The sequence below is a fragment of the Piliocolobus tephrosceles genome, chromosome 3 (genome assembly GCF_002776525.5).
Source record: "Piliocolobus tephrosceles isolate RC106 chromosome 3, ASM277652v3, whole genome shotgun sequence".
In the NCBI taxonomy this organism is placed as follows: Eukaryota; Metazoa; Chordata; class Mammalia; order Primates; family Cercopithecidae; genus Piliocolobus; species Piliocolobus tephrosceles.
The window spans coordinates 77,239,476-77,267,292 of NC_045436.1; the positions used below are offsets into that span (position 1 = coordinate 77,239,476).

Below are 27,817 nucleotides of genomic sequence, written 5' to 3' on the forward strand. Positions count from 1 at the left end.
CCAGTCATAGGCAGAAAAAGCTTTCAATAATTCACCATTATGATTTTTTAAAATGTCTTTATCTGATTATATATTTCCTTATATTTCTTTGTTAATAGTTGTTTACAATGAGCATACATTTTATCCTTTTATTTCTGAATATATTAAGATGATCACATAATTTTTCACCATTATTCTATATGCAAATGTGGTAAATTATAATTTTTTCATGTTTTATTTTTGTTACCTTTGCTCTTCTGAAATATTATCCAGCTTTCAAGCAGTCTTTTACATTTTTCATCTCTTTATCTTTTTGAATTGTACTGTAACTGATACCTCACATTTACCTTTACTTCTTTGCTCAGTTGTGCCCAGTTACTATACTTTTTTTATTTAACTGAATTTATGTACATGTTTATATATAAATTCAAGATGTTTTATTAGCTTTTAATAAACATTTTATTTAGGTATAGCTTTAGGTTTATAGAAAAGTAGTAGCAAGGATATTAGAGAGTTTCTGTATATATCATACCACTTTCTTGTATTGTGTTTTTGTTGTTTGCTTTTTGTTTTTTGTTTTTTTTTGTTTTTTGTTTTTGAGAAGTAGTTTCACTCTTGCCCCTTAGGGTGGAGTGCAATGGTGTGATCTCAACTCACTGCAACGCCTTCCTTTCAGGTCCAAGTGATTCTCCTGCATCAGCCTCCCAATTAGCTGGGATTACAGGTGTGTGCCACCATGCCTGGCTAATTTTTGTATTTTCAGTAAAGATGGCGTTTTACCATGTTGGCCAAGCTGGTTTTGAACTCCTGACCTCAGGTGATTTGCCTGCCTTGGCCTCCCAAAGTGGTAGGATTATAGGCATGAGCCACTACACTTGGCCTCTCCTATTGTTATTATCTTATCTTACATTAGTATGATATACTTGTTATCACTAATGAATCAATATTGATACATTACTGTTTAGTAACACCATGTGTTTTTTTCAGATTTCCTTAGTATTCATCTAATGTTCTTTTTCTATTCTGAGATCCCATCTTGATACCATATTACATTTAGTAGATCAGGTCTTTGTGTGACTTTATACCGCACTCCTTTCTATTGCTGTGTAGTATTCCATTACACAGATGTACCAAAATTTGATTTTCCATTCACCTACTGAAAAACATGTTGGTTTCTTCAAGTCTATGGCAATTTTGCATAAAGTTTTGTAAATATTTGCATGAAGATTTTTATATGGACATGAGTTTTCTAGTCAGTTAGGTAAACACCTAAGAACACAGCCATTGGACTATACAGTAAAGATATATTTAGCTCTGTAAGAAATTTTATACAAAGTTTGTGAAATATGTGGGGGAAAAACATAAAAATACAATACAACAGTAAAAAATGACACAAATAAAATTATGCAGTATAACAACTACTTACATAGCATTTACATTGCATTAGGTATTATAAGTAATCTAGAGATGACTTAATATTTTGGAAGATGCCAAACTATCTTCCAAACTAGTAGTGGTGCCACTGTTCATTCTGGAATTAATTCTGTTACAGTCAGTGTTGTTCTTCATCCTCACCAGCAATTCACTCAGTTCTGTCACCCAGGCTGGAGTGCAGTGGTGTGATCTTGGCTCACTAAAACCTCTTCCTCCTGGGTTTAAGCGATTCTCCTACCTCAGCCTCCCAAGTAGCTGGAATTACAGGTGCACACCACCATGCCTGGCTAATTTTTGTATTTTTAGTAGACACAGGTTTCCCAGGCTGGTCTCCAACTCCTGACCTCAGGTGATCTGCCTGCTTTGGCCTCCCAAATGTTCCTTATATTTTTACATGCTTATTTACCCTATCACTGGTACTTGCCTGGTACATGTCACCATATAATAGTGGGGATAGTGGGTGAACTGAATTATTATTTATCTGAATATTTGCAAGAAATCTACATGTATTCTTGCATAGGTATATATCAACAGTCATAAAAGAGCATATTTATGTCCACTCAATTATAGTACTCAACACATGCACCCTTAAAAAAGTCATTATTTTTTTCTGTGCCTCTGTTTTCTTCAGCTGGAATAGTTTCAGAATTGTAGTAGGTTAAGTTCTTTCCCGCAGAGAGTAGAATTTTATTTTGGAAAAGGTTACAGTCTTACTTCATAATGCTTACTCTTCTCTCCCTTGAATGAACCTTTCCAGGATTCACGCCACAAGAACTTGTTGGTGAGCGCCTAGAGAGGAAGCACGTGAATATGTGGGTTAGAAAGCCTGGAGCTTTCTAATTCCCAGGCTAGTTCTGGATCAGCCTCCAGCAATTTGTCAAAATTACCATTGTACTTATTCCTCCCAGTTGATGGATCCAACGGCTTCAGCTCCTGATCTCATTTGCTGTATCAATCTCTATTTGTCTCTGTTTGGATTTCAAAATCATGGCTGTTACTGCAACTTGTTTCTAGATGAGTCCAAGTGAAGTCATTATTTTTCATTTTGTCCAGATTTTTCTTATTGTAAAGACAAGAGTGATGACTTTCAAGTCCTTTATATATTACAGCTGAATCCAGAAGTCTATTTGGATATTTGAAAAATATATCTGTTCTTTGTGTATATTTGCTTTCCCGATTATTCATTCTGTGTTCTATTATAACATTTGTTTAATCATATTAATCATATATTTCATAATCTCTTATCAGATTCTTTTATCATGTACAGTCTTCTCTTGTATCCATAGGGGATTAGGTTGCAGGAATCCCAGTGGATACCAAAATCCTCAGATGCTCAGGTTCCTGATATAAAATGGCATCATATGAGCATATAACCTATGCACATCCTCTCATATACTTTAAATCATCTCTAGATTACTTATAATACCTAATACAATGTGAATGTTATATAAATAGTTATTATACTGTATATTTTATTTGTATTATTTTTTCTGTTGAATTGTACTTTTTGGTGTTTTTCTCCAATATTTTTGATCCATGGTTGGTTAAATCTGTGGATAAGGAACCCACAGAAACAGAGGGTCAACTGTAATGTTCTCAAGTATATTAAATCTCCTGTTGTTTACATGTGTTTGTTCTTCTTCACAGTGGTTTGTAACTTTTTGGTGGTGGTTGTTGTTGTTGTTAACTCATTTTCAGAGTTTAGGAAAGAAAAATTTGTTCAAAACCAAAAATAGCCCTACACAGAAGTTTTGTGCTTGTTTTTACAAGATTTCAGCGTTTTAAATAAATCCTTTATATCTATGTATTATAATACCAAAAGGTAGTAAAGAGTATATCCATACCTATGATTTACTCAAGCCCATCATTTGAATTTTTTCTGTTCCAAATATCCAGCGACATCTAACTCGTAGCACCAAGGCCACAGAGTCTATTTGTCTGAGATAGAAATGTTTGTGTTTATACAGCCTTAATGAATGTGTAATTAATAGAAGTTAGGATATATCTGCATCAGTTTTGTTTCTGAATATCTAGATATGCCCTAATCACTTAACTTTTAGTGATAATGGTTAAGATGAGTATGTTTTCGTGAACTATACTGTCTACATTTAGAGTCAAGCACTGCCTCTTAATAGTTTTGTGAATGGGGCTAGGTACTCAGCTTCCTTTTCCATTAATGGAAATGAGCAGTTCTTAGAAGAGGGCTTGGGACATAGCAACTGATCAACATTTGTTAGTTATCTGTAGTATTTACTAATATCCTGTTTCTACTTCTTTCTGTGGATTTTAAGTGTTTATTTTTCATATAAAAGTTTTAACTTTTTAGATGACCAAGTCTATTACATTTTTCTTTTGTGAGTTTCTTCCATCGTTTATGGTTATATTATTCACACCTTCCCAGAGTTTATCAAAATCATCTAAAACGTAAGTAAACATAGCAGAAATGTAAGAACAAAAAAATGAGCCATTTGAATAAGTTGGTAAATTAATGAATATTAGAAAAAGAAACTAGTGATCTTTCTCCATGTCATTTCAGAAAACTGGATCATAGATTATTGGAAGCCATATATCATGCATTCAAGTGTGAAATAGGATTACCTACAAGTTGAGAAATAGTTATAGAGTTTGTTAAAGATATTTGCAATAGACTTTCTAGTACCCAAGTTACTATAGTCAAAACCGAGAAATGTGTGAAGAAAAAAAATAGTTAACATTTTAGTGACATTTTTAAAAAGTTCACAACATTCAAAAGAAATACTATAGCTGAGAAATGGAAAATGACTAAGTTATCTCCAGTACCTGAAAAAGGTCACAAGAATTGCATAGCCACTGAATTTAACCCTATCTTCTGGTGAAGCCTTAACCAGACATTACTTTACATTATTACAATCAAAATCTGATTATATTTAAAACCTTACAAAACGAACATTTTTCATTTTCATGGCAACTATACAAGAGGTGTATCATTTCATAAATTAAAATGTTAAAAGTATATGATTTTAATTTGATGATTTTAATATTTTAAATTGGGTAAAAAGCATATAAATTCCTAATCATATATTACCATAATCAAATACTCTTCTTCCTTTATTCATATAGAAAAAAAATCCCAAGCATCATCATTCAATACTAATGGCAAGAGTAAAACAGAATAACCAGATGATGATTCACCAAATGAAGTTTTCAACTTTAAAATAAATTACATATATAATGAGCTCAAGATTTCATTTTACATTCATACAGTATTCATGTTATATGAACCACAAGGCATATTAATAATAAAGTGATTTTTAAAACCTATTAAAAAGAAACCAGTCTGTTAACTGACTATACTCAAAATGGAAATGGAGAAAAAACCATTATGAGAAAGTAGGCAAATAGGCTAAAAAGTTTAGATTGTTTTGTTGATTGGATCAGGAAATAAATGCAAACGCAGAGTAGGCTAATGAAAAAGAATTAGATAGAGAGCAAGGAACACTGCCAGGAACTCTATAAGTCATCTCATAGTTTGAGTAAGAATATGGCTGATAAGAGTTTTTAAAGCTGCTTTTCCTTTTTTTAAAAAAAAAGATGGCATAGGACTCTACCTACTGCATTAAGAATGGATTTCCTCCTAGGTAAGGTACTTACGTGGCATACTACATAGACTGTAGAGAATAAACATTATATTATCTCTAAGAGAGTAAGTTGATAGGAAAAAGAGAGGCATTAGCATGTTTAAAGATTTTGATACATATCCTCATAAAGATTAATCCAGTGATTAAATTATACTTTAACATTCCATCATTAATTTCTTGTTTAAACAACAAAAACTAAAAGAAAAGCTTCTATATCTAGATTAAACTTTATAAGACTCTAAGAGACTGTTAGTACACAAAATATTTGTCAAACTTTTTTTCCAGTGTAATGGTTTCTTCAAAAATTTGTGACAGTGACAAACTTGTGTATTACATTTTATTAGTCTTTGAAAGCAATGACGGAAAGTTACTTCTTTGGGTTTTAAAAATCCATATCTATGCCCAACCAAGTTTGTTTCTTTTTTACTTAATCAAAAATAAGCACATTCTTTTCTTTTCTGATTGACCATCAAGAAGAAAGGAAAACTCTAGTGCCTTCTGTGCTATCTGAAAATGAGCTTAATTGCACAGATTACTGTAACTGATGTCACCTAAATGAGAGCTCCCTACAAGCATCAGTCATCTTCTTTTGTGCTTTATTCCATTTTCTTTCTCACATTCCTAAATGTATTGCATGCACTACCGTATAAAGCTCTGTATCTGGCACCTTTGATTTTCAGAAGAAAAGGTACTTAAAAGTGGTAATAACCAGTCCGAGCAGCTTTTCTGAAGGTGGTCATGGTAAATAGAATCCCTAGACTATTAAATTTTTCCTATGCCCTATAAACACTATAGAACAGCAAATCAACTCCCTTCCAGTTCAGATGAATCCTATTTCCTTCCCCTAGTCAGAGAAAATTCTTCCATGTGTCAAATAGCCTCATAGTGATTTGGCCTATGCAGTGGAATGGGAAAAATGAAGAAAAAGATATCTGAGAAAGGCAGTTTTATTTAGTCAGGCTACTTTAAGGTTTCTCACAGATAACTAAGAAACACGAGCTCTCCCACCTTGACCATCTGGCTTCTCTTTCCACACAGATGTAAAAACTACAACAGAACCAAAATAAAAACCACATACAACCAAAGTTTACTGCCTTCAAAATATTATAGTATGCCGATCTATACAATTGAATTAGCTGTCACTTTTCTATGAAATATGGATGAGAAAAACAAAGGTTGGTAATACTCTCACATATCTGGAAGCATTTTGTTTTAAACTCAGGCAAACATGTGCCATCATGATATTCAGGTAGTGCTATTAAAATCCACCTGTTTATTGGCTAAAGGGAATGCTCAGTTTTCTAAAATAACAACCCAATGACATCTATAATTTTTTTAAAATGCATGTTAATGTATTAAAGAACTGAGTTCATGCTAAATAATTTGGATTTGAAATAACTGTAGTCATTCTCTACTTTTTTTTGGAATAAAATGAACCAAAACCAGAAATGAAGGAATATTGATCAAGCTAATCTGTAACAGCTGGAAGAAAATGTTGAGGATCGGCTTGACAGAAACATTGGGTTGCCCCATTATTAATGGTAGTAATGTAGAAGAAGGAACCAAATACAACTGGTAGGATGTTGCCAACAGAGAAAGTACAGTGAGAGCGCAGAATCAGAGAGGAAGATATAAGATTCGGTTCTAGACATTCTGAGTATAATATGTCTGAGGGATGCTAGGATAAGGAAGAGAGCGGCAGTTGTACATTTGAATCTAAGATTCATGAGATATAAAATTAGTTGTTTCTGACCCGAGACCTCAAGGAAGACAAAAACCAGAGACCTAAGCAAAACCAAGTAGAAAGACGAAGCTCATAGAGCCAAAAAGGGAATCTGAAGAAATGCCACAGTAAGACACAGACCCAGAAACTAAAACATAGAGGCAGAAATTTCCATGTCAAGAAGTCAAAAAGGCAAGTGGGAGCATGTGTGCCAAAAAAAGGTTTTGTTTTATGTGCAGGTTAGGACATAGTGAGAGAATGATTGGAGAGAGTATAAAGGACCAGTAAGCAAATGAACAGACAATTAAAGAGATTTTAATTTGAGCATGTCTTATTTCCAGGAACTATGTGTATATAAAGAAATAGAAATTTACATGACTAAAAAATATCCTTCTGTAACAATGAATCCTACTGAAACCACTGCATATGATGAGCTATGATTGTAGATGGTTTATGTTTATTTCCATCTTATAAAATAAAATGAAAGTCAGATTCAGGACAATTATTTTCTGATTTTTAATTCCAGCCTTCTCCCTCAGGAGAGAGAGAATTAACAATAAAATAAAGTAAGGAGGCATTGAGATTAGAGAAATAGATAGATGAATCCTCTTAATGAGAGTCAGGTGATTTTAAAACACAGTTGACAGACTGAGACTGGAGGCACATTTGCCTTTCTGGTTTGTACTACATTTTCAAAGATTTTCACTCAACATTTTCTGTGTTGTTATAGTGTGGGGCGAAAAATTATTTTGCAAGGAAGAATTTGGTACTGTATATATTTTTCCTAAAATATACTATACTGCCTTTCAAAATATATTATACAACATTCAATGTTTAATATATAGTGGTCCCCCTTCATCTTCAGGGAATATGTTTCAAGACCCCTAGTGGATATCTGAAATCATGGATGACATCAAACACTGTATATACTATGTTGTTGTTGTTGTTGTTGTTACACACATTCTTATGATAAAGTTTAACTCATAAATTAGGCACAATAAGAAATTAACAATAATAAAACAATTATAACAAAATATTATAATAAAAATTATATGAATGTGGTCTTTCTCTTTCCGTCAATATATCTTTTTGTACTGTACTCACAATTCTTGTGATAATGTGAGATGATAAAATGCAATGAGATGAGATGAAATGAGGTGAATGACTGACACAGGCATTGTGATGAGATGAAGTGAGGTGAATGACATAGGCATTGTGATGAGGTGAAGTGAGGTGAATGACATAGGCAATGCACTGTAGCACTAGGCTACTATTGACTTTCTGATGATATGTCAGATTGAGGGTCATCTGCTTTGGGTGATCCTGGATTATCAAGCCATGACAACATCGATGGTTGGGTATTAGGAGCAGTGTCGATGTCAATGTCAGTGACTAATGGGTAGGTAGTGTATACAGCTAGATACACTGGATAAAGGGATGATTGAGATCCTGGGCAGAATGGAGCAGGGCAACCTGAGATTTCACCACACTACTCAGAATGGCAATTTAAAACTTACTATTTATTTTTGGAATTTAGCACTTAGTATATTTGGATCACAGTTTACTGTGGGTAAGTAACTAAAACTGCAGAAACTGAAACCACAGACAAGGGGTGTGGAGCTACTGTACTTGATTTATGGTGAAACATGCATCTTTATAAATTTGTTACATATTATTATATCATATACAATATATTGATTATCACAGAGTTTAAACTGTGTCAGTTATCTGAGTAAATGTCTCCTGACCACAATCTCTAGTTGAAACAATAAAAATAGTCATATTCATATTATTAGAATAATAATGCTATTGCTAATATTTCAGTGTTTTGCAAACAATCTTAGAATACTTTAATTGAAGTGATTCTTGTATATGGTATATATTTTATCTGCAGCAAAATACCAAAATACTTCTCTGGAGATCCATAGATATTCCGAAAAGGTGCCTCAGGGACCATCTTAGGGGAGGAACTAAATAGAAGTGGCAAAAAAGATCAGCACTCAACTTTCTCCCAGAAAAGCTGCAATTGTGTGTTCATCCTATTGTCTTCTCATTCCAAAATTCATTTTAAGTCAATGTTTTAATGTTTGGAAAAATAAAACTTAATATTCCAAGAAGAGGTTTATATCAGTTAAGGATTAATATTATAAACACAATATGAATGGAATTTGAAAAAAACATTTTCTGAGTGTTTATAGATTTATCTGAGTAATGCTATCCCTTCAGTTTCACATGACTCAAAAACAAATTTTTACACAGCAGGTACATCTCAATGGTAAATAAGTCTTTTTCTTTCTTTCAAATTCACAAATTAGTTTTAAATATACATCACACAAAATCACATGAAGGCTGATTTATTTGAGAACATATATGTGTATGTTGAATGTAAATAGTACTTTGTAAGAAGCTTATAAGTCACTCCTCCATCCTAACAACAACTGGAAAAATAAAAAAAATCAACAACTCTTGTTAGTTTCATCAGAGAATTGAAGTAACAGGACAAACCACTGCCCAGAAAACTGAAGAGATAAATTGAAGAGATAAATAGAAACAGAGAACTGCAACTTAGCAGGGCAGAAATTCATTCTGAAATTTCCGTGGGAACCAATACTACAGTAGAACAATCTGTAATTGATGAATTGCTGGAGGCTCAGCGTGGACAAGTCTAAGAGATGAAAACTCCAGGGAGACGCAGTCTGTGGGCATCCCCCAACTTTGGTGAGTTTCACCTCCAGGAGCTTGCTCTGGTTCTCATAGTGAATATTGGAGAAACATCTAGTGCTTTCAGCAGGGAAAGGGGAAAAGGAACCATTTTGAAACATGTGAGAGTATTCTGTTCTTAGCAGGGCCTGCTCTCAGGAAGAAAATATATCCATACAAAACCTGCACACAGATGTTTATAGCAGCTTTGTTCATAATTGCCAAAACTTGAAAGCAACTAAGATGTCTTTCAGTAGATAAACTAATTATTAATTATTTTATTACCTAATTATTAACTGTGGTACATGTAGATAATGGAATACTATTCAGCAAGAAAATGAAATGGGCTATCAAGCCATGAAAAGGCATGGAGGAGCCCTAAATGCATGTTACTAAGTGAAAGAAGTCAAATGTTAAGGCTGCATGTGATTCAACCTATATGGCATTCTGGAAAAGATAAAACTATGGAGCCAATAAAAGGATCATTGGTCCCAGAGGTTAGGGAGGAAGGAGGTGGAGAACAGAGGGTTTTTTTGATCACTGAAACTATTTTATACAACAATGGTGGATACATGTCATTATACATTTGTCAAAACCCATGGAATGTACACCAAGAGTGAACCCTAAGGTAAACTTTGGACTTTAGATGATAATGTTGTTGTCTCAGTGTAGGTTTATTGATTATAACAAATGTATTACTATGGTTTAGGACGTTGATTGAACGGTTGTCTGTGGGAACTGGAGTTTATGGGAACTCTCCATACATTTTGTTCAACTTTTCTGTGAACATAAAATTGCTCTAGAAAACAAAATATGTTAACAACAACAACAACAAAAGAAGACCAGAAGACAGTAAAAATGTTGGCTTTCTTGCACTTTCCATTCCATTTTTAAAACAACGATCATGGCTGAAATGAAAACATGAAAAAGTGGTAACTGTGGAGGTTGGGGGGCGGATAGTAAGCATTCCTGTGGGATGGTGGTTTTATCCCTAATATTGCTTAGAATTGCCAGCTCATGGTGGTAATACTCCAACTGACTTTTAGTGGCTTTGAACATGATTTTAAATTTTTCTACAATATACTCACTTATTGCTTGCATGAACAGCAAATTTTCCGTACTATCCCTTGGTATATATCAGGGACAAGGAAGATGGTTACAGAGAAGGAGGAGGTTTAGCCAGAATCCTTTATGACTTTTAGAGAGAAAAGCCTATATTAATGTCAGTACTTTCTTTTTAATTTGTTTTATTGAATTTTTATAAAATTATAAAAAAGAATGCTCACTGGAACCAGTAGAAAAAAACCCCACAGAGCTGTATTTTTAAAAGTTAATAAACCACTAACTCTCCTCAAATACAAAATTCTTACCTAGCAGGTAGCAAATAACTTTTTGTGTGGGTTCACCCATACTGTTCTCTTGCTAAAACAAATATACACATAGAGATTTAACTTATATAAATATATGGCATTATGTAGTATATATAATTCTTTATATATGCTTGTTTACTTAGTGATATATATGGTTCTCTACAAGTTAATTCATATAGGATTAATTCATTCTCTTAATTTATTCATTCAATTAGCATATTTTTGTTAAAAATATACTACTGTAATTTATTCAAATCTTGCCTATGGATAAGAGGGTGTTGTTTATAAAATATTGAATAAACGTCTTTGAAAATAGATCCTCATATATAATTTAATTATTAGGAATAGTTTCTAAAACATAGATTTTGCTGGAGGCAAATAAATAGTTTTTCCAAAAATACTTTAGCACTTAATGTTTTCATTCTTTAATTTGCCTAACTTTTGTTGAAAGCAGCATATAATTGTTTTGATTAATATTTCTCTACTAAATAATTTAAATTTCTTATGTTTATAGGTCATTTACCCTTTCTTCACAATGAACTGCATATTTGTATATTCGGTATTTCTTAGAAATCATCACTCTTTAACTACAATGTATATTGTATACAATGTTTATAAAAAGTTTTCACTTATTCTAACATATATGTATATATGTTATATATAACACATATATACATATATGTAAAATAGGTATGTATTATGTATGTACCATATAGTATATATGTTGTATTCCATATAATATTGTATACTGCATATTGCATATATATGGTTGGTATGTGTGTACAGGTCCTACATAGGTTTTCTTTTCATTATTCTGTAAAATTCATCTCCTGTCATACTATCCCCCTTGTTCACACTGCTTCACTGCTATTGCTCTGCTCTCCCCTAACATACCATGAATACTTTGACCTCAGAGCTTTGCACTTGTTGATCTTGTTGAACAGAGGCTTTTTCTTCAGACTGCTGCCTGGAATGACCCCTGACTGCTTAGATGCCTCTCCTGAAAGGTCCTCTTCACAGAGACTTTCCCTGGCTGCTTACCTAAAAGGCCAGCCAACCACCACCATCAGGCTCATTCCTGTGTGATTTTGGTTTCTTTTTCTTTACAACACTTACTACTACCTTAACAAAAATGTTAACTTGTTTATATGTTTATTTTTTCTCTGTACCATTAGAATGTAAGCTCTGGGAGGAAGAAATCTTGTCCATCTCTCTCATGCCTGTATACCTAGTGCCAAAGACATGTGGGCACTTAGGAAATTTGTTAAATCAATGAATTTATGAATTAATATATTGTATTTAATTTATAATGTGGTAAATATTTGAATAATATTCAGTGTTCCTGTACAGCATCGTGGCATGTTTTCCATATATGTGCAGGTTTTATTTGGTATCCTGAAACAAACTTCTATAGTTTTCTTCATATGTATCCAGTAACTTAGTAAATTTACTTCTTAATATATCTAGTTTTATTTGGGACATTATAATGCCTATTTTTTCATAATCAAAATTTCCTAATTTGTTATTTTAACGTTAAAAAAATTTTTCAATATATAGCTTGTTCCACTGACTGCAATATTCTCCTACTAATGCTAATGGTTTTAATACCGTTTCTTTTTTTCTTCTTGCCATATACATGTTATTCATCTCTCACATTTTAACATTTTTTCTGCTTATTTGATTATTTTTCCATATTACATTGTTTAAAATCTCTAAAACAAAATTGAATGATAGTGATTCAAGAGGATATCACTGTCTCCATCCAGATTTTAATGGAAATAAGATTAGTGTTTTAACATTTACTATTGTGCTTGCTATGAACATTTTCCATATAGTCTTTAAATTGTTTTAATGTGCTCTCAAATCATATTTTAGTTGAGCTTATTATTAGGACAGGTCCCTGAATTTTGGAAGCAGTTTTGCAGCATTCTTTAAAATAATTACATTGTTGTTATCATTTAAGTTACTATTGCAATTAGTTACATTGGAATATTTTCTTTCATCCCAACAATAAATGCTACTTGGTTGCAAATATCATTCTTTTAATTTTTTGATTCAGTAAATATTTACTGATCATGAGTAGACACCTGACACTTTTCCAAATGACATCTTCAAATGGATATATCAAACAGACAGTTGGATAATTAATTTCAGAGTTTGGGGACAAAACTACAGCCAGATTGGAGATATTATTAGGGAATCACCAACATGGAGTAGACCAACCTATAACAATTTCAAGGTCCTGTCACTGGGTTGTGAACAGTTACTCTATTAGAGTCCTCTGAGTGTGTGTGTAGATGTTTGTGCACATGCATGTACATATTCGTATGTAACCCCTCAGTAAATATTAACTATTATTGGATTTTTTTGGTGTTACTATTTTATTTTACAGTAACTTTTATAGTAACTGTCATTATTTCTATTAATTTATACCAGTCACATTTGTTCTCTGACACAGGGGTCATTTATAATGACAATTTATCATTTTGTATAACAGTTTCCAATTTTCAGTTCTGAACTCCTAATCACCTGAGTGGATGCCATTAATTCTAGGGTTTTATTTATCCTTATCCTCCTAGAAAAACATGTGAAGAAAAATTTTATATCATTTTAATCTATCCTCAATCATCAGGTGTTCTTTATGATAGCTTGTCTTCGCTTTTAAATGATTAAAACCTCCTCCTTTCCTTGTTTCTGTCGTTATTTACTATTTTTTCTCTATATCCTTTGACAAATCTTATCCCTAGTTTACATTAATTCAACACATATTTGTATATCACCTACTGTATGATAAAAACCAGCATGCTAACAAAATAAAAATGCATCATACACAAGTAAGGCTTGTGAAGAACAGGAAGTCTAACTAAAGAGATTAAGCTATCACATAAGTAATAATACAAGGTAGAAACTAATACATTTATGATATAAAGGATGAAAACGTTAAACAGACTCAAAGGAGATTGCTGATATTTCTGCATGGAGTGACAGGCAAGCTAACATTTAAACTGGGTTTTGAAGCATGGATTGATTTTGGAAATGATAAGTAAGTGATACAAAAAGCAGAGTAAACAGAATATGCAAAGTAAATAAAGCAGAAATACTGAGTCAAGTAGTATGGAGAATCACAAGTACTTTTATTAAGCTAAAATTATAAATATAAAATGAACTAATAGAAAGTCATGTTTAAAAAGCACACTGGAATCAGAAAAATGGAGGGTTTAGGAATAAATTGACACTTCTTACTTTTTACAGTGACCTGATTGTTTTACTTCTGATAGACTAAAAGGGCAGCAACTTGAAACATGAACTGGAAAAATTAATAAGAGAGGATCACTGTAATTTTCTTATGATAACCTTGATGACCGCCAATTAGTAGGGCAGTATTTGTTTTTATGTTTATACTATTTTGTCCTGAATCTTAAATTATTTCAACATAGTCTCTAAATTATGTAGATTGTTTTTTAAATGCTACTCTTAAATTATTTTTGTACTCCTTTGGTTATAGTTTAGTTTTAATGAAATTAAATAACTAATAAATTTGTTAGGTTTTCTCTTTTGTTAAAATCTTAATTTCATTATGCTACCATGATTGCCTAATAATTCAAATGACTAAAAAAATGAGGAAGGGCTTGTCAACCGTATCTCTAGACTTACTATACATTACTAATTTGTTAAATTGATTTACAAGTATTCCAATGATAAACACAAAATTAACCCTAGAAACCAAGCCAAATATATATGAATGTGTGTGTGTGTGTGCATGTGTGTGGACATTATATGTGAAAGACCAGGCATAAGTAATTGGATGATGGATGCAAAGACAATTGTTCATCCACATTAATAATACTTGGATCCCTACAACAGCATATAAACAGACTCAAACAAATATTAGATTGATTAAATAATTAAATATAAAAACAAAAAATTTGAAACTATTAGAAGGATATATATATAGCAAAATATGTTTGTGTTTATGCGTGTGTATACACACACACACACACACTTAGGCATAATAATGATTACTCAAACAGAAATTAAAATACTTAAATAAGGAGATTGCTAATTTGCCAAATCACTGATCATATATATATATAAACACACACACACAGTTGATTTTTGTCAACTCTAAGGTTAAGGGAGAAAGATTATTTTGAATATCCTTCAGATTACACTGAGCATGACAACCTTATTTTCACCAAAACACACCAGACTATAAATGGTATAAAGTACAAACTCTTCTGTATAAAAGAAAAGATACAAAGCTTTCAAAATCTATCCAAAATCCCCAATTAAAATAGTCTTCATAGAATACTACATAAAGATAAATAATTTAGTGTACTATAAATATCCTTTTGAATCTGACATTCTATATTAAATATTAGATTGCATAATAGAAATAGCTGTAGAATTGATTAGCATCTAGATTTCTCAAATGGAATCCTTAAGACATTCCACAGATTCTACACTAACCAGATTTTAGAGTCTTTAGGAAGATTTTAGAATTGGATATCTGTGACTTATGTAAATAGATTAAGGTTTCCATTACAGATCAAGACAGAATAACAAAGACAAAATTTACCCTCTTTTATTCCACTACTAGTAAACTAGGTAAAATATATGAAACAACAGTCTTCAGCTATTGAACAGAAGGCACAGGACTATGATACTCAAGAAAAGGGAAACAAAGTGATTCCTACAATTGAATCAGCTTATTCTTTTGAAGTGGTATGGATAATTTGTTTCCATATTTGCTGAAACTATAATTCTGTAGATCCAGGAAGCTGCACAAATAAGCATAGAGCTGAAAAACTATTTTGCACACTTGTAATAAAATATATTTAGCAAATGAAATGAAACTGGTTAATAAAAAGATCAGTATAACTGACAAACTTCAAACTGATCAAAAATATAGGAAAGACAAAAAATAATATAAAGCAAGAGAACCTCAATATGGATTTATAGATATTAGACCAATAAGGGAAAATTATGCAAAGCTAATACATTTGACAATATATAAAAGATAGACAAATTGCATGAAAGATACAAACCACTAATGTTTACTCAATATGACTGAGTTAACATGAATAGCCCAGTTTACTAAAGAAATTGAATATCATTTGAAAGTCTTTCCCATTAAAAACAAAAAAAATGAAACGGGAGACAGATTGCTTCAGCAATGAATTTTATCAGACATTTAAGAGAAAACAAAGCCAATTCTACTGAAACTCTTTAGAAAAGTGAAGGAGACAGACTTCCTTATCTCATTTTAAGAGGCCTGCAATACCTCAATACCAAAATCAGATAGAACATCATAATTGAAGAAAACTAGAGACCAATACCTTTTATTAACGTAGATCCAAAACTTTCTTTTTCAAAAACTGTTTAAATCAAACTGAATAACACAGAAAAGGAATAATACATTATGACTAAATGGGGTTTGTCCAAGAATGCAAGAATTGTTTAACATTTGAAAAATCACTCAGTGTACTTTACCATAGTCATAGATTAAAAAAGAAAAAAAAAAAGATTATCTTAAAAGATACCAAAACAAATCTGACAAATTTCAACACATTTACGATAAAAATTAGCAGCCAACTAGAAATAGAAAGACTCATTTTCAAGCTGATAAATGACATATATAAAAAGATTACAACTAATATATTTATTGATGAAAGATCGAGTGTTCTTGCCCTAAAATGAGAAGCAAGACAAGGTTGCCGGTGTTTACATTTCCTATTCAATATAGCACTGGAGTTCCTAGTCAATTTAATAAGACAAGAAAAATATAAGCATACTGATTGTAAAAGAAGTTGTAAAACTGTCTTTTTTCACAGACCAAAATAAAAGTCTATGTGGAAAAATAAAACAAGCTTACAAAAAAGACACAAGAATTAATAAGTGAATTTTTCAATGTCACAGGTGTAAGGCCAATGTTCAAAAATTTATTGTGTTTCTAAATACTCGCCAAGAAATGTTGAAATTTGAGGTTGAAATTGTGCCACTGATAATACCATCAAAATGTATAAAAAACTTAACGATACATTTAACAAAACATGTTAGACCTGTATGCTTCAAAGTACAAAACATTGGTGAGAAAATCTTTAACATTCCTAATAAATCTTTATTAATAGATTAGAAGATGCAATGTGAATTCTCTCCAAATTGATCTACAGATGAAACACAATAGAAATACCAGCAAGCTTCTTTTTCAGAAATTGCCAAGCTGATTCTAAAATTTGTATGGAAATACATTACTCAAAATAGCCAAAATGATTGTGAATAAAATTCTAAAGATTTAGGACTTAATTTCAAGATTATACACTATAATTACACATATCAATATAGTTTGGATATTGATTAAGATAGACATGTAGATAAGGGAAATAAAATTCAGAGTTCAAAAACTGACTATTGTAGATTGTCTGTTAATTTTTTACATAGATGCTAAAGTTATTCAATAGAAAATGGGAAATATTTTGAACAAATATTGCTGTAATAACTTTATATATTGGTATGCCAAAAATGTCTTATTTCTCTATGTCATGCCATGTAAAACAATTAAACTTGAAATAGTTCTTAGATATAAGTGTTAAGTACTAAAACTATAAAACTTATTGAAAATAAAATCCTAGCAGGAAATCTTTGTGTCCTTAGGCAAAGCCAAAATTATGAACCACACAATAAAAAACTGATAATTTTGACCACATTGAATTTTTAAAAATTATCTTCAAAAGAAATCTTCGAGAAAATAATACAACAAACCTTATCCTGGGAATAAAATGTTTTAAAAACATATAGCTTATTCAGGATTGTAACCAAAGTACCTTAAAAATACCTGTAGCTCAATAATAAGAAGGTAAAAACCAATTAAAGTAAGCAAAATATTTGAATAGGCATTTCACAGAAGGCTATAAACAACAAATAGGCATATGGAAAGGTATTTAACATTATTAGTCACAGAGTCACAGGGAAATGCAAGATTAAAACCACATTACACACCTACTACAACAGCTAAAATTAAAAAGAAAATATTCAGTGTTAATGACTAAATGTAGCAACTGATACTCTCATACATTTCTAGTGGGAATTTACAATGTTTCAAACACTAAGGAAAATTCTTTCCCAGTCTTTTATGAAGTTAAATATACACTCACTAAGCCCACTCTTACTTATTTACTCCAAAAAAAATGGAGATATATGCTCAAATAAGGACTTGTACTTAAATGTTCATAACTGCTTCAATCACAATGGTCTAAAACTGAAAGTAATGGTCTAAAACTAATGCCTCATCAATTGTTCAATTAACTAACATAATATTGTATAGCTATATAATAGAATCCTACTGAGCAATAAAAAAAAAAAAAACCTATTAATGAATCAACATAGATAAATTTGAAAACCATTACAGTAAACGAAAAAAAAAAAAAGTAAAGCAAGATCATGGTGGACGGGAGGCAGGACTAGACTGCAGCTTCAATTCAGACGGACAGAGCTGTGTGCAGAGGCTCATATCATGAATTTTAGTTCCAGAATGACTGCAAGAACAAACCAAGAATCCTGAGAGGACCCACAGCAGGACCCGGGAGACACCCCAAATACTGTGCTAGTATCCACAGCTGAGACACCCACAGATAGTTCACCAGCCTGTAGCCAGGTAGACTTGCTGGGTGGCTAGGCCCAGGAGAGAGATAACAATCACTGCAATTTGGCTCACAGGAAGCTACATCCATAGGAAATTGGGGAGAGTACTACATCCCACTACCACGCCCCATGGGACAAAAGTATCTGAACGATAGCCTTCAGTCCTAGACCTTCCCTCTAACAGAGCCTACCCAAATAAGAAGGAATCAGAAAATCAACTCTGGTAATATGACAAAACAAGGCTCTTCAACACTCCCCAAAAATTACACTAGCTCACCAACAATGGATCCAAACAACGAAGAAGTTTCTGATTTACCTGAAAAAGAATTCAGGAGGTTAGTTATTAAGCCAATCAGGGAGGCACCAGAGAATGGTGAAGCCCAAATGGAAGAAAATGCAAAAAACGATACAAAAAGTGAAGGGAGAAATATTCAAAGAAATAGATAGCACAAAGAGAAAACAATAAAAGCTTCAGGAAACATTGGACACACTTATAGAAATGTAAAATGTTCTGGGATGTCTAAGCAATAGAATTGAATGAGTAGGAGAAAGAAATTCAGAGCTCAAAGACAAAGTCTTCTAATTAACCCAATCCAACACAGACAAAGAAAAAAGAATAAGAAAATATGAACAAAGCCTCCAAGAAGTCTGGGATATGTTAAACAACCAAATCTAAGAATAATTGGTTTTCCAGAAGAAGGACAGAAATCTAAAAGTTTGGCAAACATATTTGGGGGAATAATCAAAGAAAACTTCCCTGGCCTTGCTAGAGACCTAGATAACAAAATACAAGAAGTACAAAGAACATATGGGGAATTCATTGCAAAAATATCATTACCTAGGTACACTGTCATCAGGTTATCTAAAGTTAAAATAAAGGAAAGTATCTTAAGAGCTGTGAGACAGAAACACCAGGTAACCTATGAAAGAAAACCTAAATTAACAGCAGATTTATTAACAGAAACCCTATAAGCTAGAAGGGATTGGGGTCCTATCTTCAGCCTCCTCAAACAAAACAATTATTAGCCAAGAATTTTGTATCCAGCAAAACTGAGCATCATATATGAAGAAAAGATACAGTCTTTTTCAGACAAATAAATTCTGAGAAATTAACCACCACCAAGCCATCACTACAAGAATTGCTAAAAGGTGCTCTAAATCTTGAAACAAATTCTGGAAACACATCAAAACAGGACCTCTTTAAAGCATAAGTCAGGCAGGACCTATAAAACAGAAATACAATTTGAAAAGCAAAAACGGAAACCAAAAAACCAAGGTACACAGGCAACAGATACCATGATGAATACTAACATTGAATACACATGGCATACATGCCCCACGTAAAAGATACAGAACTGCAGAATGGATAAGAACTCACCAACCAATTGTCTGCTGCCTTCAGGAGACTCACCTAACACATAAGAACTCACATAAACTTAAAGGGGTAGAAAAGGACGTTTCATGAAAATGGACACTAAAACTAAGCAGGGGTAGCTATTCTTATGGAAGACAAAACAAACTTTAAAGCAGCAGCAGTTAAAAAAGACAAAGAGGAACATTATATAATGGTAAAAAGGCCTTGTTTAACAGGAAAATATCATAATGCTAAACATGTATGTACATAACACTGGAGCTCCCAAATTTATAAAACAATTACAGCACTAGACAGGTCATCAAGACATACAGTCAACAAAGAAACAATGGATTCTTTGTTGAATCCATGAAACAAATACCACAAAACAAATGGGCTTAACAGATATATACAGAACTTTCCATCCAACAACCATAGAATATACATTCTATTCAAGAGCACATGGAACTTTCTCCAAGATAGATCATATGATAGGCCACAAAGTGAGCCTCATTAAATTTAAGAAATTTGAAATTATATCAAGCACTCTCTCAGATCATAGTGGAATAAAACTGGAAATCAGCTCCAAAAGGAACCTTCAAAACCATGCAAATACATGGAAATTAAATAACCTGCTCCTGAATGACCATTGGGTCAAAAACTAAATCAAGTTGGAAATTAAAACATTCTTCAACCTGAATGACTATAATGATACAACCTATCAAAACCTCTGGGATACAGCAAAGGTGGTGCTAAGAGGAAAGTTCATAGCCCTAAATGCCTTCATTAAAAAGGCTGAAAGAGCACAAACATTCTAAGGTTATACATCAAAGAACTAGAGAAACAAGAACAAGTCAAACCCAAACTCAGCAGAAGAAAGGAAATAGGAAAATCAGAGCAGAAATAAATGACATTGAAACAAAAAAAATACAAAATATAAATGAAACAAAAAGCTGGTTCTTTGAAAAGATAAATAAAATTGAAAGACCATTACCAAGATTAATGAAAAAGAGAGAAAATCCAAATAACCTCATTAAGAAATGAAACAGGAGATACTACAACCGACACCACTGAAATACAAAAGATCATTCAAGGCTACTATGTAAACTTTTATGCACATCAAATAGAAAACCTAGAAAAGATAAATGAATTACTGGAAAAATACAATTCTCCTAGCTTAAATCAGGAAGAATCAGATACCCTGAACACACCAATGACAAGTAGTGGGATTGAAATGGTAATTTAAAAATTACCAACAAAAAGAGTCCAGGACCAGACGAATTCACAGTAGAATTCTACTAAACATCCAAAGAAGATTGGTGCCAATCCTTTTGACACTATTCCACTCCACAAGACAGAGAAAGAGGGAACTCTCCCTAATTCATCCTATGAGGTCAGCATCACCTTAATACCAAAATCAGGAAAGGATATCACAAAAAAAGAAAATTACAGACCAATATCCCTGATGAACATAGATGCTAAAATTCTTTTTTTTTTTTAATTAGTATTATACTTTAACTTCTAGGGTACATGTGCACAACGTGCAGGTTTGCTACATATATATACTTGTGCCATGTTGGTGTGCTGCACCCATCAACACGTCAGCACCCATAAACTCGTCATTTACTTCAGGTATAACATCCAATGCCATCCCTCCCCCTCTCCCCTCCCCATAATAGGCCCTGGAGTGTGATGCTCCCATTCCTGAGTGCAAGTGATTTCATTGTTCAATTCCCACCTATGAATGAGAACATTCGGTTTCAGTTTTCTGTTCTTGGGATAGTTTGCTGAGAATGATGGTTTCCAGCTGCATCCATGTCCCTACAAAGGATACAGACTCATCCTTTTTTATGGCTGCATAGTATTCCATGGTGTATATGTGCCACATCTTCTTAATCCAGTCTGTCACTGATGGACATTTGGGTTGATTCCAAGTCTTTGCTATTGTGAATAGTGCTGCAATAAACATACATGTGCATGTGTATCCATAGCAGCATGATTTATAATCCTTTGGGTATATACACAGTAATGGGATGGCTGGGTCATATGGTATTTCTAGTTCTAGATCCTTGAGGAATCGCCATACTGTTTTCCACAATGGTTGAACTAGTTTACAGTCCCACCAACAGTGTAAAAGTGTTCCTATTTCTCCACATCCTCTCTAGCACCTGTTGTTTCCTGACTTTTTAATGATCACCATTCTAACTGGTGTGAGATGGTATCTCATTGTGGATTTGATTTGCATTTCTCTGATGGCCAGTGATGATGAGCCTTTTTTCATGTGTCTGTTGACTGCATAAATGTCTTCTTTTGAGAAGTGTCTGTTCATATCCTTTGCCCACTTTTTGATGGGGTTGCTTGTTTTTTTCTTGTAAATTTGTTTGAGTTCTTTGTAGGTTCTGGATATTAGCCCTTTGTCAGATGTGTGGATTGCAAAAATTTTCTCCCATTCTGTAGGTTGCCTGTTCACTCTGATGGTAGTTTCTTTTGCTGTGCAGAAGCTCTTTAGTTTAATTAGATCCCATTTGTCAATTTTGGCTTTTGTTGCCGTTACTTTTGGTGTTTTAGACATGAAGTCCTTGCCCATGCTTATGTCCTGAATGGTATTGCCTAGGTTTTCTTCTAGGGTTTTTATGGTATTAGGTCTAACATTTAAGTCTCTAATCCATCTTGAATTAATTTTCATATAAGGAGTAAGGAAAGGATCCAGTTTCAGCTTTCTACTTATGGCTAGCCAATTTTCCCAGCACCATTTATTAAATAGGGAATCCTTTCCCCACTTCTTGTTTCTCTCAGGTTTGTCAAAGATCAGATGGCTGTAGTTGTGTGGTATTATTTCTGAGGACTCTGTTCTGTTCCATTGGTCTATATCTCTGTTTTGGTACCAGTACTATGCTGTTTTGGTTACTGTAGCCTTGTAGTATAGTTTGAAGTCAGGTAGCATGATGCCTCCAGCTTTATTCTTTTGACTTAGGATTGTCTTGGCAATGTGGGCTCTTTTTTGGTTCCATATGAACTTTAAAGCAGTTTTTTCCAGTTCTGTGAAGAAAGTCATTGGTAGCTTGATGGGGATGGCATTGAATCTATAAATTACCTTGAGCAGAATGGCCATTTTCCCAATATTGATTCTTCCTATCTATGAGCATGGTATGTTCTTCCATTTGTTTGTGTCCTCTTTTATTTTGCTGAGCAGTGGTTTGTACTTCTCCTTGAAGAGGTCCTTTATATCCCTTGTAAGTTGGATTCCTAGGTAATTTATTCTCTTTGAAGCAATTGTAAATGGGAGTTCATTCATGATTGGCTCTCTGTTTGTCTGTTACTGGTGTATAAGAATGCTTGTGATTTTTGCACATTGATTTTGTATCCTGAGACTTTGCTGAAGTTGCTTATCAGCTTAAGGAGATTTTGGGTTGAGACGATGGGATTTTCTAAATATACAATCATGTCATCTGCAAACAGGGACAATTTGACTTCTTCTTTTCCTAACTGAATACCCTTTATTTCTTTCTCTTGCCTGATTGCCCTAGCCAGCACTTCCAACACTATGTTGAATAGGAGTGGTGAGAGAGGGCATCCCTGTCTTGTGCCAGTTTTCAAAGGGAATACTTCCAGTTTTTTCCCATTCAGCATGATATTGGCTGTGGGTTTGTCATAAATAGCTAGGAAGAAACAGCATCAATGGTCTTTACATTTCAGCATGTTTTTGCCATGGCTGGTACCGGTTGTTCCTTTCCATGTTTAGTGCTTCCTTCAGGGTCTCTTGTAGGGTAGGCCTGGTGGTGACAAAATCTCTAAGCATTTGCTTGTCTGTAAAGGATTTTATTTCTCCTTCACTTATGAAACTTAGTTTGGCTGGATGTGAAATTCTGGGTTGAAAATTCTTTTCTTTAAGAATGTTGAATATTGGCCCTCACTCTCTTCTGGCTTGTAGAGTTTCTGCCAAAAGATCTGCTGTTAGTCTGATGGGCTTCCCTTTGTGGGTAACCCGACCTTTCTCTCTGGCTGCCCTTAACAGTTTTTCCTTCATTTCAACTTTGGTGAATCTGACAATTATGTGTCTTGGAGTTGCTCTTCTCGAGGAGTATGTTTGTGGCATTCTCTGTATTTCCTGAATTTGAAGGTTGGCCTGCCTTACTAGGTTGGGTAAGTTCTCCTGGATGATATCCTGAAGAGTGTTTTCCAACTTGGTTCCCTTTTCCCCCTCACTTTCAGGCACCACAATCAGACATAGATTTGGTCTTTTCACATAATCCCATACTTCTTGAAGGCTTTGTTCATTTCTTTTTCCTCTTTTTTCTTTAGACTTCTCTTCTTGCTTCATTTCATTCATTTGATCCTCAATCGCTGATACTCTTTCTTCCAGTTGATTGAGTCAGTTACTGAAGCTTGTGCATTTGTCACGTATTTCTCGTGTCATGGTTTTTACCTCTGTTAGTTCGTTTATGGCCTTCTCTGCATTGATTATTCTAGTTATCCATTCTTCCATTCTTTTTTCAAGATTTTTAGTTTCTTTGTGCTGGGTACGTAATTCCTCCTTTAGCTCTGAGCAGTTTGATGGACTGAAGCCTTCTTCTCTCAACTCATCAAAGTCATTCTCCGTCCAACTTTGATCCATTGCTGGCAATGAGCTGCGTTCCTTCTGAGGGGGAGATGCACTCTTATTTTTTGAATTTCCAGCTTTTCTGCCCTGCTTTTTCCCCATCTTTGTGGTTTTATCTGCCTCTGGTCTTCGATGATGGTGATGTACTGATGGGGTTTTGGTGTGGGTGTCCTTTCTGTTAGTTTTCCTTCTAACAGAACCCTCAGCTGTAGGTCTGTTGGAGATTGCTTAAGGTCCACTCTAGACCTTGTTTGCCTGGGTATCAGCAGTGGAGGTTGCAGAAGATAAAATATTGCTGAACAGTGAGTGTTCCTGTCTGATTCTTGCTCTGGAAGCTTCGTCTCAGGGGTGTACCCCACTGTGTGAGGTGTGGGATGTTGGTCTTCTCCTAGTGGGGGATGTCTCCCAGTTAGGCTACTCAGGGGTCAGGGACCGACTTGAGAAGGCAGTCTGTCCATTCTCAGATCTCAACCTCCATGTTGGCAGATCCACTGCTCTCTTCAAAGCTGTCAGACAGGGTCATTTGCATCTGAAGAGGTTTCAGCTGCTTTTTGTTTAGCTATCCCCTGTTCCCAGAGGTGGAGTCTACAGAGACAGGCAGGCCTCCTTAAGTTGCTGTGGGCTCCACCCAGTTTGAGCTTCCCGGAGGCTATGTTTACCTCAGCAATGGCGGGCGCCCCTCCCCCAGCCTTGCTGCTGCCTTGCAGTTAGATCGCAGACCCTCGTGCTAGCAATGAGGTAGGCTCCGTGCGCGTGGGACCCTCCAGGCCAGGTATGGAATATAATCTCCTGGTGTGCCGTTTTCTAAGACCCTTGGTAAAGCGCAGTATTAGGGTAGGAGCTACTGATTTTCCAGGTGTTATGTGTCTCAGTTCCCCTGGCTAGGAAAAGGGATTCCCTTCCCCCTTGCGCTTCCCAGGTGAGGCGATGTCCCGCCCTGCTTCAGCTCTTGCCGGTCGGGCTGCACCAGCTGACCAGCACTGATTGTCTGGCACTCCCCAGTAAGATTAACCCGGTACCTCAGTTGAAAATGCAGAAATCACCTGCAGTCTTCTGTGTCACTTATGCTGGGAGCTACAGCCTGGAACTGTTCCTATTTGGCTATCTTGCTCTGGGTCCTAAAATTCTTAACAAAATACTAGCTAACAAAATCCAACAACATATCAAAAAGATAATCCACCATAATCACGTGGGTTTCACACCAGGGACGCAGGGATGGTTTGATATACTCAAGTCAATAAATGTGATATACCACATAAATATAATTAAAAACAAAAATCACATGATCATTTCACTAGATGCAGAAAAAGCATTTGACAAAATCCAGCATCCCTTGATTAAAACTCTCAGCAAAATCAGCATACAAGGGACATACCTCAATGTAATGAAAACCATCTCTTACAAAGCCACAGCCAATATATTATTGAATGGGGAAAAGTTGAAAGCCTTCCCTCTGAGTACTGGAACAAGGGAAGGATGCCCACTCTCACCACTCCTCTTCAACATAGCACTGGAAGGCTTAGTCACAGCAATCAGACAAGAGAAAGAAATAAAGGGCATCCAAATCAGCGTAGAGGAAGTCAAACTGTCACTGTTTGCTGACTATATGATCATTTACCTCAAAAACTCTAAAGACTCCTCCAGAAAGCTCCTAGAACTCATAAAAGAATTCAGCAACAGGATTAATGTACAAAAATCAGTAGCTCTTCTACACACTAATAGTGGCCAAGTGGAGAATCAAATGAAGAACTCAATCCCTTTCACAACAGCTGCAAAAAAATAAATAAATAAAAATAGAATAAACTTAGAAATATACATAACCAAGGAGGCAAAAGACCTCTCAAGGAAAACTGCAGAACACTGCTGAAGGAAATCATAGACATTATGAACAAATGGAAACATATCCCATGCTCATGGATGGATAGAATCAATGTTGTAAAAATAACCATGGTGACAAAAGCAATCTACAAATTCAATGCAATCCCCATCAAAATACCACCATCATTCTTCACAGAATTATAAAAAAAAAATTTTTTTGGAGCCTGCATAGCCAAAGCAAGACTAAGCAAAAGGAACAAACCTGGAGGCATCACACTACCTGATTTCAAACTATACTTTAAGATCATAGTCACCAAAACAGCATGTTACTGGTATTAAAATGGGCACACAGACCAATGGAACAGAATAGAGAACTCAGAAGTAAACCCAAATACTTACAGCCATCTTATCTTCAACAAAGCAAACAAAAACATAAAGCAGTGAAAAGACACCCTTTTCAATAAATTGTGCTAGGATAATTGCCTAGCCATATGTAGGAGAATGAAAATGAATCCTCATCTCTAATCTTACACAAAAATCAACTCACGATTGATTAAGGACTTAAATTTAAGACATGAAACTAAAAATTCTAGAAGATTATAGACATTGGCTTAGGCAAGGATTTTATGACCAAGAACCCAAAAGCAAATGCAATAAAAAAGAGTAAATAACTAGGACTTAATTAAACTAAAGAGCTTTTGCATGGCAAAAGGAACAGTCACCAGAGTAAACAGACAACCCACAGAGTGGGAGAAAATTTTCACAATCTATACATCTGACAAAGGACTAATATGCAGAGTCTACAATTAACTCAAACAAATCAGCAAGAAAAAAATAATCCCATCAAAAAGTGGGCTAAAAACACGAATAGATAATTCCCAAAAGAAGATGTACAATGACCATCACACATGAAAAAATGTTCAACATTGCTAATGATCAGGGAAATGCATATCAAAACCACACTGTGATATCACCTACTCCTGCAAGAATGACCATAATAAAAAAATCAAAAAACAGTAGATGTTGGAGTGGATGCAGTGAACAGGGAACACTTCTACACTGCTGTTTTGAATGTAAATTAGTACAGCCGCAATGGAAAACAGTGTGGAGACTCCTTAAAGAACTATAAGTAGAACTAGCATTTGATCCAGCAATCCCACTACTGAGTATCTGCCCTGAAGAAAAGAAGTCATTATATGAAATGATACTTGCACACACATGTTTATAGCAGCACAATTCACAATTGCAAAATCATGGAACCAACCCAAATGCCCATCAATCAATGAGTGGATAAAGAAACTGTGGTATATATATACACAATGGAATACTACTCAGTCATAAAGAAGAATGAATTAACAGCATTTTCTGTGACCTGGATGAGACTGGAGACTATTATTCTAAGTGAAGCAATTCAGGAATGGAAAACCAAACACTGTATGTTCTCACTGATATGTGGGAGCTAAGCTATGAGGATGCAAAGGCATAAGAATGATACAATGGACTTTGGGGACTTGGGAGGAAGGGTGGGAGTGGGGGGAGGGATAAAAGACTACAAATAAGGTGCAGTGTATACTGATATAACCA

The 27,817-nt window shown here is 34.2% G+C and overlaps 1 long non-coding RNA gene across 1 annotated transcript in view; it reads left to right on the forward strand.

Annotated features, from left to right (window-relative positions):
* LOC111555102 overlaps window positions 1-27,817 on the forward strand; it is a 54,671-nt gene that overhangs the window by 23,512 nt on the left and 3,342 nt on the right. Inside the window, exon 3 of the long non-coding RNA XR_002735413.1 lies at window positions 656-703. This is a non-coding gene — a long non-coding RNA (uncharacterized LOC111555102). The remainder of the gene's footprint in view (window positions 1-655; window positions 704-27,817) is intronic.